This window comes from Lynx canadensis, chromosome B3, assembly GCF_007474595.2.
Source record: "Lynx canadensis isolate LIC74 chromosome B3, mLynCan4.pri.v2, whole genome shotgun sequence".
Taxonomy (NCBI): Eukaryota; Metazoa; Chordata; class Mammalia; order Carnivora; family Felidae; genus Lynx; species Lynx canadensis.
This window is the reverse complement of record NC_044308.2, coordinates 105,822,029-105,838,370: the sequence shown is the minus strand read 5'-3', so window position 1 is coordinate 105,838,370 and position 16,342 is coordinate 105,822,029. Positions and strand designations below refer to the sequence as shown.

Genomic DNA, 16,342 nt, shown 5'->3' with positions numbered 1-16,342 from the left:
GCAGGTCTGACTCCCTCCCGGTGCTGCAGGGCCCCTCCTGAAGCAGACCACTGAAGGAAAAGCCAGCTGACCACCCCAGCTAATACGCCAGATCCCCAGCACCACAAGCCTGGCAGTGTGCAAGTAGACCAGACGGGCCCCACAGTGAATCCCGCCCCTAGGAGAGGGGAAGAGAAAGTACACACCAGTCTGACTGTGGCCCCAGCGGTGGGCTGGGGGCAGACATCAGGTCTGACTGCGGCCCTGCTCACCAATGCAAGTTACTCAAGACAGCACAGGGGAAGTGCCCCGAAGTTCTGCACCACTCCAGGGACTATCCAAAGTGATGAAACAGAAGAATTCCCCTCAAAAAAACCTCCAGGAAATAACAACAGCTAATGAACTGATCAAAAACGATTTAAACAATGTAACAGAAAGTGAATTTAGAATAATAGTCATAAAATTAATCGCTGGGCTTGAAAACAGTATACAGGACAGCAGAGAATCTATTGCTACAGAGATCAAGGGACTAAGGAATAGCCAGGAGGAGCTAAAAATGCTATTAATGAGCTGCAAAATAAAATGGAGATGACCACAGCTCGGATTGAAGAGGCAGAGAAGAGAATAGGTGAACTAGAAGATAAAATTATGGAAAAAGAAGAAGCTGAGAAAAAGAGAGATAAAAAATCCAGGAGTATGAGGGGAAAATTAGAGAACTAAGTGATGCACTAAAGAGAAATAATCTACGTATAATTGGTATTCCAGAGGAGGAAGAGAGAGGGAAAGGTGCTGAAGGTGTACTTGAAGAAATAATAGCTGAGAACTTCCCGGATCTGGGGAAGGAAAAAGGCATTGAAATCCAAGAGGCACAGAGAACTCCCTTCAGATGGAACTTGAATCGATCTTCTGCACGACATATCATAGTGAAACTGGCAAAATACAAGGATAAAGAGAAAATTCTGAAAGCAGCTAGGGATAAACGTGCTTTAACATATAAAGGGAGACTGATAAGACTCGTGACGGATCTCTCTACTGAAACTTGGCAGGCCAGAAAGGAATGGCAGGAAATCTTCAATGTGATGAACAGAAAAAAATATGCAGCCAAGAATCCTCTATCCAGCAAACATGTCATTTAGAATAGAAGGAGAGATAAAGATCTTCTCAAACAAACAAAAACTGAAGGAATTCATCACCACTAAACCAGCCCTACAAGAGATCCTAAGGGGGATCCTGTGAGACAAACTACCAGAGACATCACTACAAGCATGAAACCTACAGACATCACAATGACTCTAACCCCATATCTTTCTATAATAACACTGAATGTAAATGGATTAAATGCGCCAACCAAAAGACATAGGGTATCAGAATGGATAAAAAAGCAAGACCCATCTATTTGCTGTCTACAAGAGACTCATTTTAGGCCTGAGGACACTTTCAGATTGAGAGTGAGGGGATGGAGAACTATTTGTCATGCTACTGTAAGCCAAAAGAAAGCTGGAGTAGCCATACATATATCATACAAACTAGACTTTAAATTAAAGGCTGTAACAAGAGACGAAGAAGGGCATTATATAATAATTACAGGGTCTATCCATCAAGAAGAACTAACAATTATAAATGTCTATGCGCCGAATACAGGAGCCCCCAAATTTATAAAACAATTACTCACAAACATAAGCAACTTTATTGACAAGAATGTGGTAATTGCAGGGGACTTTAATACCCCACTTACAACAGTGGATAGATCATCTAGACACACGGTCAATAAAGAAACAAGGGCCCTGAATGAGACATTGGATCAGATGGACTTGACAGATATATTTAGAACTCTGCATCCCAAAGCAACAGAATATACTTTCTTCTCGAGTGCACATGGAACATTCTCCAAGATAGATCACATACTGGGTCACAAAACAGCCCTTCATTAGTATACAAGAATTGAGATCATACCATGCATACTTTTGGACCACAATGCTATGAAGCTTGAAATCAACCACAGGGAAAAGTCTGGAAAACCTCCAAAAGCATGGAAGTTAAAGAACACCCTACTAAAGAATGAATGGGTCAACCAGGCAATTAGAGAAGAAATTTAAAAATATATGGAAAAAATGAAAATGAAAATACAACAATCCAAATGCTTTGGGATGCAGCGAAGGCAGTCCTGAGAGGAAAATACATTGCAATCCAAGCCTATCTCAAGAAACAAAAATCCCAAATACAAAATCTAACAGCACACCTAAAGGAAATAGAAGCAGAGCAGCAAAGACACCCCAAACCCAGCAGAAGAAGAGAAATAATAAAGATCAGAGCAGAAATAAACAATATAGAATCTGAAAAAACTGTAGAGCAGATCAACGAAACCAAGAGTTGGTTTTTTGAAAAAATAAACAAAATTGATAAACCTCTAGCCAGGCTTCTCAAAAAGAAAAGGGATATGACCCAAATAGATAAAATCATGGATGAAAATGGAATTATTACAACCAATCCCTCAGAAATACAAGCAATTATCCGGGAATACTATGAAAAATTATATGCCAACGAACTGGACTACCTGGAAGAAATGGACAAATTCCTAAGCACCCACATGCTTCCAAAACTCAAACTGGAGGAAATAGAAAGCTTGAACAGACCCATAACCAGCGAAGAAATTGAATTGGTTATCAAAAATCTCCCAACAAATAAGAGTCCAGGACCAGATGGCTTCCCAGGAGAGTTCTACCAGACATTTAAAGCAGAGATAATACCTATCCTTCTCAAGCTATTCCAAAAAATATAAAGGGAAGGAAAACTTCCAGACTCATTCTATGAAGCCAGTATTACTTTGAATCCTAAACCAGACAGAGACCCAGTAAAAAAAGAGAACTACAGGCCAATATCCCTGATGAATATGGATGCAAAAATTCTCAATAAGATACTAGCAAATCGAATTCAATGGCATATAAAAAGAATTCTTCACCATGATCAAGTGGGATTCATTCCTGGTATGCAGGGCTGGTCCAACATTCGCAAATCAATCAACGTGATATATCATATTAATAAAAGAAAAGATAAGAACCATATGATCCTGTCAATCGATGCAGAAAAAGCATTTGACAAAATTCAGCAACTTTATTAATAAAAACCCTCGAGAAAGTTGGGATAGAAGGAACATACTTAAAGATCATAAAAGCCATTTATGAAAAGCCCACAACTAACATCATCCTCAACGGGGAAAAACTGAGAGCTTTTTCCCTGAGATCAGGAACAAGACAGGGACGTCCACTCTCACCGCTGTTGTTTAACATAGTGTTGGAAGTTCTAGCATCAGCAATCAGACAACAAAAGGAAATCAAAGGCATCAAAATTGGCAAAGATGAAGTCAAGCTTTCACTTTTTGCAGATGACATGTTATTATGCATGGAAAATCCGATAGACTCCACCAAAAGTCTGCTAGAACTGATACATGAATTCAGCAAAGTTGCAGGATACAAAATCAATGTACAGAAATCAGTTGCATTCTTACACACTAATAATGAAGCAACAGAAAGACAAATAAAGAAACTGATCCCATTCACAATTGCACCAAGAAGCATAAAATACCTAGGGATAAATCTAACCAAAGATGTAAAAGATCTGTATGCTGAAACTATAGAAAGCTTATGAAAGAAATTGAAGAAGATATAAAGAAATGGAAAACCATTCTGTACTCATGGGTTGGAAGGATAAATATTGTTAAAATGTCAATACTACCCAAAGCTATCTACACATTCAATGCAATCCCAATCAAAATTGCACCAGCATTCTTCTCGAAGCTAGAACAAGTGATCCTAAAATTCATATGGAACCACAAAAGGCCCCGAATAGCCAAAGTAATTTTGAAGAAGAAGACCAAAGCAGGAGGCATTACAATCCCAGACTTTAGCCTCTACTACAAAGCTGTAATCATCATGGTACTGGCACAAAAACAGACACATAGACCAATGGAATAGAATAGAAACCCCAGAACTAGACCCACAAACGTATGGCCAACTCATCTTTGACAAAGCAGGAAAGAACATCCAATAGAAAAAAGACAATCTCTGTAACAAATGGTGCTGGGAGAACTGGACAGCAACATGCAGAAGAATGAAACTTGACCACTTTCTCACACCATTCACAAAAATAAACTCAAAATGGATAAAGGACCTGAATGTGAGACAGAAAACCATCAAAACACTAGAAGAGAAAGCAGGAAAAGACCTCTCTGACCTCAGCTGCAGCAATTTCTTACTTGACACATCCCCAAAGGCAAGGGAATTCAAAGCAAAAATGAACTATTGGGACCTCATGAAGATAAAAAACTTCTGCATAGCAAAGGAAACAATCAACAAAACTGAAAGGCAACCAACGGAATGGGAAAAGATATTTGCAAATGACATATCGGACAAAGGGCTAGTATCCAAAATCTATAAAGAGCTCACCAAACTCCACACCCAAAAAACAAATAATCCAGTGAAGAAATGGGCAGAAAACATGAAAAAACACTTCTCTAAAGAAGACATCCGGATGGCCAACAGGCACATGAAAAGGTGCTCAACGTCACTCCTCATCAGGGAAATACAAATCAAAACCACACTCAGATATCACCTCACGCCAGTCAGAGTGGCCAAAATGAACAAATCAGGAGACTAGAGATGCTGGAGAGGATGTGGAGAAATGGGAACCCTCTTGCACTGTTGGTGGGAATGCAAATTGGTGCAGCCACTCTGGAAAACAGTGTGGGGGTTCCTCAAAAAATTAAAAATAGACCTACCCTATGACCCAGCAGTAGCACTGCTAGGAATTTACCCAAGGGATACAGGAGTACTGATGCATAGGGGCACTTGTACCCCAATGTTTATAGCAGCACTCTCAACAATAGCCAACTTATGGAAAGAGCCTAAATGTCCATCAACTGATGAATGGATAAAGAAATTGTGGTTTATATACACAATGGAGTACTACAGGGCAATGAGAAAGAATGAAATACGGCCCTTTGTAGCAACATGGATGGAACTGGAGAGTGTTATGCTAAGTGAAATAAGCCATACAGAGAAAGACAGATACCATATGTTTTCACTCTTATGTGGATCCTGAGAAACTTAACAGAAACCCATAGGGGAGGGGAAGGAAAAAAAAAAAAAAGAGCTTAGATTGGGAGAGAGCCAAAGCATAAGAGACTCTTAAAAACTGAGAACAAACTGAGGGTTGATGGGGGGTGGGAGGGAGGGGAGGGTAGGTGATGGGTATTGAAGAGGGCACCTTTTAGGATGAGCACTGGGTGTTGTATGGAAACCAATTTGATAATAAATTTCATATATTAAAAAATAATAATAACATGAAAGGATAATGCAGTCAAATCTAATTCTAATAAATGCTACATTAACAAAAAATGAATAAACATGAAAGAATAATTAATTAAATAAATAAGATAAAATAAAGTAAAATAAGTAAAATAAAAACCATTGAGTTTCCACCTTCAAAGATTCAGATCAAATTGGCCCGGAGTGGAGCCTAGGCATCAGGATTTCTTAAAGCTCAAAGGTGATTATATTGTACAACCAAGCTTGGGACCACTGGTCTAAACTCTAATTACCTGTGCAGATTTTATAGTAACAATAGACTTCCAAAAATAACACAAGAAAAAACAAAGAAAGTGACACCCCACATTCTGAAGCCTCTCTGCCCCCAGAGTAAGGACTCTGATTATATCAATTAATGGGATTCTCATCTTGCCTACCTACTCCCTGTGGGCATTCTGAACAGGATCCCATCTTTATGTTCCTTTATAGAAAATAAAATACAGTTGACCCTTGAACAAGGTGGGGGCTAGAGGTATTGACCACATATAGTGGGAAACCCATATAACTTTGGACTCTCCCCAAACTTAACCACTAATAGCCTACTGTTGACCAGAGGCCTTACTGATAACAGTCAACGAACACATATTTTGTATGTTATATGCATTGTGAACTGTATTCTTACAATAAAGTATTCAGAGAAAAGAACATGTTGTTTAAAAAAAGCATAGGGAAGAGAAAATATATTTACAGCACGATACTAAAAACAATCTGCCTATAGGCAGTGCACCCAGCGGTCCCTCAGATCTGTCTCTTGCTTCAACAGTATTTGGGCAGAACAGGCCCAAGGATGCCCCTCTTCCAGCCTCCCACCACCCTCCAACCTCTTTTCCAGTCACAATTTTTAGAATTGTCTTCTCAGCTACCCTCTGTCTGTGGGACCAGCCAACACTGTTTTCTGAGCTTAGCTGCTTATTGCTGATCAACCATGAGCCCCCCAGATCCATCAGAATTATTCCACTCAGGTGGAGGCCACCATCAGCTACCTGGTCAACACGCATCTGCCGGCCTCCTACACCTCTCTCTCTGGGCTTCGGTTTCAAATTCCACCATGTGGCTCTGGAGGGTGTGGGCCACTTCTTCTGTGAGCTGGCTGAGGAGAAACACTAGGTCACCAAGCCTCTCTTCATGCAAAACCAGCACGGCAGCCATGTCCTGTCCCAGGAGGCAGAAGCCAGCCCAGGATAAGGGGGGTAAAACCCCCAATGCCACGGAAACTGCCAAGGTCCTGGAGATGCGCCCGAGGCAGGCCCTTCTGGATATTTATGCCCTGGGCTCTGAGCTGGCAGGCTCCCATCCCTGTGACTCTGTGGAAAACCACTTCCTGGATGAGGAGGTGAGCTGCATCAAGAAGACAGGGACCATCTGACTAAGGTCCGCAGGCTGGTCAGTCCTCAGGGCTGGAAGAGGATCTCTCAGAAAGGCTCACTCTTTCATGTGACTGGGAGCCTTCAGGACCCAGCAGCCCTTCAGGGGCCCCTCTGGCATCCTCCTGGCATCATGGTTTCTGATTATCTCAGCCATGATAGGGCTCTTTAAATACCCTAGAGCCCTCTCCTAAGCTGTGGACCAAATGGAAACAATAAAGCTTTCATAGTAAGGGGAAAAAAAGAAAAAAAACCCTAGCAAATAAAAAAAAAGTATTTAAGTGGACCCATGCAGTTCAAACACATGTTGTTCAAGGGTTAACTGTAGCTTCTTGAAGAATGTGTACAACTTAGCAATTTGGTAATAAATTATTCAATTTTTAAATAAAGAACTGTGTTTCTAATTTTTTAAAAAGAGTAAAACCTGTGCTAATTACTAAGGTGACCACACATGTTTCAACCTGATACGTAGACAAAGTTTTGCACCTCTCAGGTCTGCACGACCTCTAATTCTTTGGGTAATCTTGGGTAAGTCATTCAGCCTTTATAAAATGTTTTCCTCTTCTGTAAAATAAAGGAGCTGGCTAAATGACTTTGAGAACATTTAGGTCATACCAATTCACCACTGCTCATCTTATAAGTTAAATAATTGGAGGCAAATCACCTAAGAGGAAACAGATGGTCTCTTGAATGCTGGATTTTCTCTTCTGTTTTATAACACAGAGTGCTTTGCTTTTTCGACTCCTACAAATTTCATTCAACATGAATCCAGTAAATATAAAATGTCATGTGCCTGGTCAATCTAAGGTTGTGAATCCATAAACAAAATTTCTCTCCCAGATATGTGTGTGTGTGTGTGTGATTGTGTGAAGAGAGAGAGAAAACCTCATTTATTCCCTTATATTTAAGGTAGTTTCCAAGGTTTTCAAATGGCAGAGAAATTAATTTACCAAGATGTTTAAAGAATATGATAGTTAGAGGGATTCCAATTGCAGCAAAGACAACACGGAACATCTGTCCACCAGCAGTTCTAGGAAATATTGTTCCATAACCTGATAAAAGAAAAAAGGATAAATGTGATCCCCCTCAAAATATGGTAACTTGGTATAATTTGCACATTTGACACTGGGCTTTGAGAACAAATCTTTAGTCGTTGGTACTCTAAGAGGCCTAGCACACACAGCACATATTAAAAAACAAAACAAAACAAATAAAAAAAAAAAAAAAACGTGAGAATTCAGATTTCACTCTAAGAAAATAATCAAGAAATGTGAACGAAAACGAAAAAGATTTTTCACAGTGTCAGCGTTACAAATTAAAAAAAAAAAAATTGGAATCAGTATACCTGTTCAGCAATAAAGGAGCCTGATCATGTACAATATGGTATATCAATGCAATGAAATATTGTGAGATCTTTAAGGATTATAATGAAATATATATGACTAGAAAGATACTGATGACATATTGCTCTGAGAAAGCCATCTAAAACTGACTATTGTCATTTATATATGAAGAACTTTCTGAGACAAAAGGTTGACAGTTCAGGTATGGGGAGCTGTGAGATTATGCTTAATTGTTTAAAAATTGTGGTTTTCTATGTATCCAAGTTTTGCATGTAGCACATTCTACTTTTGCAAGCAAACCAGAAAGTGAAGAGCATTTACTTTACCAACTAATTTTTAAAATGCATGCCACAGGGGCGCCTGGGTGGCGCAGTCGGTTAAGCGTCCGACTTCAGCCAGGTCATGATCTCGCGGTCTGTGAGTTCGAGCCCCGCGTCAGGCTCTGGGCTGATGGCTCAGAGCCTGGAGCCTGTTTCCGATTCTGTGTCTCCCTCTCTCTCTGCCCCTCCCCCGTTCATGCTCTGTCTCTCTCTGTCCCAAAAATAAGTAAACGTTGAAAAAAAAAATTAAAAAAAAAAAAATTAAAAAAAATAAAATAAAATAAAATGCATGCCACAGTTTATGAGCTCGGGCCTTCACCCAGATTCCTTTGAACCTTTTGGTATACTCTCATTCCCAGGTGCCATAAGTATCAACCGCGAAGGCAGTGTGTCCTTCTCTCGAGAAGTAAGTGTCCCTAGCCCAGTGGAAATGCTGCACCTGGGAGGTCTGCCCACACCTCACCTTGGGAGGCACGAGTCCCAACAGCTGACTGACAGAGGGTTATAAAAACACATCTTGTGGGGGCGCCCGGGTGGCTCAGTTGGTTAAGCATCAGGCTTCAGTTCAGATCATGATCTCATGGTTCGTGAGTTTGAGCCCTGCATCAGGCTCTCTGCTGTCAGTGCAGATTCTGCTTCAGATCCTCTGTCCCCCTATCTCTGCCCCTCCCCTGCTTGCACGCGTGCTCTCTCTCTCTCTGTCTCAAAAATAAATAAATATTAAAAAAAACATTTGTGGTGTAATTTAGTAATAAATTATCTGCGGTGCAATCCCTGCTTCAGAGCTACTCTGTTGGATTAGACTAATGTTTGTGGTCATACCTCCCTTTGTTGATTTATCAATTTTAGGTATTTTGTAACTGAAAGGGATTCAACCCCTATAACCATCTTCTTCCATCGCTCCAAGTTTGATATTTATATTACCACTTCTCATTCTTCTATGTTTGCCTTTGTACTTAAAAAAAATACCCCTGTTTAAGGGTGTCTGGGTGGCTCAGTCACTTAAGCATCCAACTGTTGGTTTCAGCTCAAGTCATGATCTCAAGGTTTGTGAGTTGGAGCCCCAGGTCCAGCTCTGTGCTGCAGCCCAGAGCCTGCTTGGGATGCTCTCTCTCTCCCTCTCTCTCTGTCCCTCCCTAACTCATGCTCTCTTTCTCAAAGTAAATAAACTTTAAAAAAAAACACTGTTTAAATATTCTTTATAAATTCTTGATTCCTGATATTGTAATAAGGAGTTTATCTTCCCTATTATCTTTTCTCCCTCTTTCCTTCCCCTCGTAATCATTCCATATTCTAGGTTTTTTTTTAAATGTTTATTTATTTTGAGGTGGGGAGGGATGGAGAGAGAAAGAGAGAGAATCCCAAGCAGGCTTGAAGCTATCAGTTCAGATCCTGACTTGAGGCTCGAACTCTCACACAGTGAGATCATGACCTGAGCCAAAAATCAAGAGTCAGACCCTCAACCAACTCACCCAGGTGCCCCTCTGGTTTCTTTTTTTATCATCCTCTGTAATAGCATTTGCACACTGTTCTGCAGCTACAACCTACCCTTTTGGGGAGCTCCTTATTCTAAGAAAAAAAATTTTTGAACCTCATTCATGGGTCCTTTTTTGCCCACGAGTTGATGATGCACCTTTTGGGGGAGTGCGAGAAGAGAATGAAGTCCCAATTGACTTATTTGGGCACATTTTTCTAGCTTTGAAACATTTTTTTGTTGAGATGGGGTGGGGGTGGGGGACAACTTTTTTACTCCCCACACTTTCTGGTTCAGAGACCATACTTTTAGGCCAAGATTTTAAGAGACCCAAGTGTAGGAAAGAAGAAAAAATGTCCTTTTCACAGACAGCCATGAATATTGCCAGCTTCCCTTTTTTATCTTAGTAGACCTAGTTCTGGAAGGGTACCTGCCCCTTAAACTGACTACTTTATTTCATTATATCTAAGATACCAAACATATAAAGATATGGACAGTATGCAGGCAGTTCCTTATGCAAAACATTTATCAAATATTTACATCCTCAGAAAAAAAAAGCACAATATCTACCAATTGTAGATATGATGATTAAATAAGTCATTAAAGAGTTTGTAAACATCCAAAAGGAGGCACTAGTCTTATTTCCTAAGGGAGGTATTCCTGATAAGATGAGAGAAGTCATCATCTGCAAATTAAGAGAAAAACAAAAACCAAAGTTGGGGGTTGTGTAATTTATATTTCTTCGAGAAGAACACTAAAGAAAATTAGTTTCATTTAGTTGGGTTAAAAACAAACCCATATTTAACTGGGTCAAGTTAGAAATTTTCCTTAGGCTCAGGTGAAATAGAAATGCTTAGGATGATCATTTGTGATGAAGAACCCTATTTGTTTTCGGGGTGTCATAACTTTAAGAAGTTGTATATGGATTAGATATGACTATAACAATATTTTTGGAGGAAACTGGTGAGAGTGTGTATATAAATTTAGCATCAGGATTAAAATGTTAATAAAGTTCAATTATTTTAAAGTAATTAGCAAATCTGGGTCATAGATAGCTACAGAGAGACTTCCAATTGAAGCAAACTGCGATCATGAGACATAAAAGAAAAATAATATAAGAGCACAGTGATTTTATCACATCACTGGAGAAAAGAAAGGAGTTCATGACAGAGCCAGCAATTTCTGGAAAGTTTAAAATACATAGAATTTTGTTGGTGAAAGAACCTTGGCCAAATCTAAATCTAAAACAGTAATAGTAACAATGGGGTGTCCCGGTTGGTTAAGCGTCCAACTCTTGATTGCGGCTCAGGTCATGACCTCATAGTTTGTGAGTTTCAGCCCTGTATTGAGCTTGGTGCTGACCATGTGCAGCCTGCTTCAGATTCTCTCTCTCCCTCTTCTCTGCCCCTCCCTCCCTCCCTCTCTCTCTCTTAAAATAAACTTTTTTTAAAAAATTTTTTTAACGTTTATTTATTTTTGAGACAGAGAGAGACAGAACATGAATGGGGGAGGGCCAGAGAGAGAGGGAGACACAGAATCGGAAGCAGGCTCCAGGCTCTGAGCCATCAGCCCAGAGCCCGACGCGGGGCTCGAACTCACTGACCGCGAGATCGTGACCTGAGTTGAAGTCGGACGCTTAACCGACTGAGCCACCCAGGCGCCCCAAAATAAATAAACTTTAAAACAAAACAACAATAAAAAAAGAATGTACTTTTTTAGGCTATCTAGATATTTCTTTTCAAGAAAGTTAAGTTATATGGTTATTTTTCTTCCATTAGAAAATCAATACAAGTTAGTCTTATAACTAATCAGACTTTTTTCCTTTTTCTGTAACAATTAAGATTGCAAAGTCGGAATCTTTTTTTTTTTTTTTGGTTGCAATCTTTTAATGTATTGTTGCCTGTTTTACATAAGGATAATACTGATGTTACCACAGAATTTAAAGACTAAAACAATTCTGGCCAGAGTAGACTCACATCTAGATGACTATAGCTTAATTTTTGATTTTTGATCTAGCCGAGTTTCAGTAACACCTTTCAGGACAGATATATGTGCTAGTATGGGGCGCCTGGGTGGCTCAGTTGATTAAGCGTCCAACTTTGGCTCAGGTCATGATCTCATGGTGCATGAGATAGAGATAGCCCTGCATCAGGCTCTGCACCTGGCATGGAGCCTGCTGGGGTTTCTCTCTGTCCCTCTCCTCTTGCCCTTCCCCTGTTCATGTGTCCTTGTGCATGTACACACTCTCTCCCTCAAATAAATAAATAAATAAATAAATAAATAAAAATAAATAAAAAGTAATAGTAGTGACCTGTTCAAGAGGTCAGTGCCTTAATTCTCTAAATGCTCCTGAGAAACTGCAAATACAGAGTCAGGGAGAAAGTGGAAAGTGACACAATGAGGAGAATAATTCAAAGATTTTTTTTCTGTGCTTCCTGATTCCTTATGAAATGTCAGAATAAATCTGGTACTAATATATCAAAACTAGACATGGATAGCAGAGGTATAAAGGAAGGAGGGAGAAAAGGAATAAAGGAAGGACATTATAAACTGCCTATAAACATAGAAGTCCAAATCTAAATAAAATATTATTAAATAAAATCTAGCAGAGTTATAAAAGAATACATTATGACTAAAAGCATGTACTAACGTTGAATAGGAAATCACTAAAAACATAATAAATTTAATATAAATATATATAATAATATAATAATAAAGATGAAAGCATATATTAATTATTTTAATTAGTACAAAAATAGATGAAATAGTTTTAGGGTAATATTTTGTAAGTTAGAAATAGGAACAGAATGTTTAAATTTGATAAAACAAGTAACTATAACAAACCCCAGCAGCTTCATGTTTAATAGTGAAATATTGGAGGTATTCTATTTCAAATACCTCTAAAAGCAAGGTAAGAATGCCATTATGGGAGTCACAGATAAATCTAACAGCAAAATTAAAATCCTAAAATTTCAAATATTGTAGTGGTTGGATACAAAGTACAAAATATGTTTAATTTGTTTAATGAGACAAAAAAAATAGAGACAGGTAGGAATACAAGATTATCAAGAAACACCAAACAAATTTAAAGAGGATAAAATAGAACTTCCAGAAAGGGAAAATATAATTCTCAAAATTAAAAATTCAAAACATTAGAAAAGAATATGGAGTCAAAAAGAAAATAAGGAAAGGTATGTCTTATTGTATTACTCAAAATACAGCAAAAAAGACAAAATAGCAGAGAATGTAAAATAGGAGTTAAGAGAAGACAGAGGAGTGAAATAATAGGTCAATAATATTGGTCATTTAAAAAAAATTAATGAATTTCCCAGAATTGGTAAGAGAAACAACTATGAAGATTCAGGAGGCAAACCCCAAGCAAAATAAAAACAAAAGCTACATCTAGACTGTTAAATTAAAACTGAAAAAGAGCAGAGATCAAAAGAAGCTCATAGAATCAGAGAAAGTAGTTTCTGATGCCAGAGAGAAAAGATAAATTACCTACAATAGTATAGGCAATTAGATTGACAGAAAATGCCTTAAAAGCAGCTGAAGGAAGCTACAAAATAGTGAAATAATTTAGTCTCCCATGTTCTGAAAGAAAACAATTGTCAACCTAGTATTGCATACTCTGCTAAAATACATTTCAAGAAAGAAGATGAGATGAATACACACTTAGGCCAAAACAAAATGAATAAAAAAAAGAGTGCTTTCACTAGCAGACTCTCACCAGAGAAATGTATTAAAGATGTATTTCATAGAAGAATTAAACTGGACCACTTTCTTATACCATACATAAAAATAAATTCAAAATGGATGAAAGACCTAAATGTGAGATAGGAAACCATCAAAATCCAGGAGACAACAAGCAGCAACCTCTTTGACCTTGGCCACAGCAACTTCTAACTAGACATGTCTCCAGAGGGGAGGGAAATAAAAGCAAAAATGAACTACTGAGACCTCATCAAGATAAGCTTCTGCACAAGAAGGGAAACAATCAAGGAAACTAAAAGGCAAATGGCAGAATGGGAGAAGATATGAGCAAGAAAAAAAAGGGGGGGGGTTAATATCCAAAATCTATAAAGAACTTATCAAACTCAACACCCAAAAAACAAAGAATCCGGTAAAGAAATGGGCAGAAGACATGAATAAAGCACTTTCCGACGAAGACATCCAGGTGGCTAACAGACACATGACAAGATGGTCAACATCACTCATCATCAGGGGAATACAAATCAAAACTACAGTGACATACAACATCACGCCTGTCAGAATGGCTAAAATTAACAACTCAGTAAACAACAGATGCTGGCAAGGATATGGAGAAAGAGGAACCCTGTCGTATTGTAGGTGGGAATGCAAACTGGTGCAGCCACTCTGGAAAACAGTGTGGAGGTTCCTCAAAAAATTAAAAATATAACTACCCTACAACCCAGCAATTGGGTGACCTACTAGGTATTTATCTAAAGGATACAAAAATGCTGATTTGAAGGGCACATGTACACCAATGTTTATAGCAGTGCTATCAACAATAGCCAAATATTGGAAAGAACCCAAATGTCCATCAAATGATGAATGAATAAAGAAGATGTGGCATATATATATGTATATGCCATGGTATACTACTCAGGAATCAAAAAGAATGAAATCTTACCACTTGCAACAATGTGGATGGAACTAGAGTGTATTATGCTAAGCAAAATAAATCAGGCAGAGAAAGACAAAACATGATATGATTTCATTCATGTGTGGAATTTAAGAAACACAACAGATGACCATAGGGGAAGGGAAGGAAAAATAAGATAAAAACAGAGAGGGAGGCAAACCTTAAGAGACTCTTTTTTTTTTTAATTTTTTTTTTTTTTACATTTTATTTATTTTTGAGAAACAGAGTGAGATGAAGTGTGAGCGGGGGAGGGGCAGAAAGAGAAGGAGACACAGAATCTGAAGCAGGCTCCAGGCTGTGAGCAAGCAGTCAGCACAGAGCCCAATGCAGGGCTTGAACCCACAAACTGTGAGATCATGACCTGAGCCGAAGTCAGACGCTCAACCGACTGAGGCACCCAGGCGCCCCCTTAAGAGACTCTTAAATACAGACAACAAACTGAGGGTTGATGGAGGGGTTGTCTGTGGGGTGGGGGGGGGGATGGACAAAATGGGTGATGGGCATTAAGGAGGGCACTTGTTGGAATGAACACTGGGTGTCATATGTAAGGGATGAATCACTGGGTTCTACTCCTGAAACCAATACTACACGGTATGTTAACTAACTTGAATTAAGGTAAATAAATTTAAAAAATAAATACAATGACATTTAATATTTATACAACAACAAAAAGATATATTTCACTAGGAAAATTATCCCTGAAAGAACCCCCGAGATGAAGAAAGAATTAATAAAGAAACCAATAAAATGTGAGCAAGTCAAAACAGAAACTACATGTATAATAATACATATGGGAGTTTTAAAAATGAGACTGAACAAGAACACTCTGCGATGACATGTTAGATGAGAACAGGGTGATGGTAACCAGAGGTATAATACCCCAAGAGACAGACTGTAAGCATTAAGAGAAGGGAAGCAAATGAAATGAGCACAACTGTCCAGATGGTTTGGAAGTAATTTCTAGAATGGGACATAGAGAGGGGGATCCCCAAAGAGCATGATGATGTTGCTGAGTTGAGGAGACAGAGATTGGATTTCTGTAAAGCTGAGGTGGCTACAGTTTGTGGGCAGAGTTTCACGGTGGAGGAAGCTACACAGAGAATGAGTTCTAGATATCTACACTGAATCTTTGGCTGGCTGAAAAACATTCTGCACATGAAACAGATGCAACTTTGTAAGGCTGGTCAAAAACAATTTTCTGAGCGTGGCAGACAGACTCTCAAAGTGGCCCCCATGGTCTAGTGTTCATGCCCTGAGTGATCCCTTCCCTTTGACAGTGGGTAGGACCTGTGATTTATTTCTAGTGACACATAATGTATCAAAAGTGGTAGGACACCCATGATCCCAATTATGTGATTAAGATCAAATGAGATTGTGTGTTGCTTCTGCTAGTCTCTCTCTACCTTGTTGGCCTTGAAGAAGGAAGCTGCCATGTTGTAAACTGCCATGGGCAGGGACGTGGAGATAGCCTTGGCAGACAGCCACTGTGAAACTGGGATCCTTGGTCTGACAGCTGAAGGAACTATATGTAGCTAAAAGCTACATGAGTTTGCAAACAGGTTTGTTCCCAGTTGAGCATTGGATGAGACCACACCCCTGTCTGATACCTTGACTGTAGTCTTGCAAAGGACTCCTCTAAACTGTGCTGAGACTCCCGACTTACAGAAACAGATAATAAATATGTTTTAAGTTTGTGTTAATGTTGTTCCGAAGCAACAGTTAACTAATGTATTGGGAAAAACCAATTACTGTGGCCTGTAAACTGGAATATTCCTGGAGTTCACACCAGGTTAGGAACTGTTTGAGTTTTCTCAGCTGGGGTGAACAAGGCTT

At 39.0% G+C, this 16,342-nt stretch overlaps 1 pseudogene; it reads left to right on the top strand.

The window, feature by feature from the left end:
- Positions 1–6,850, top strand: part of LOC115517078 — a 68,632-nt pseudogene extending 61,782 nt beyond the window's left edge.
- Positions 6,851–16,342: the final 9,492 nt, after the last annotated feature.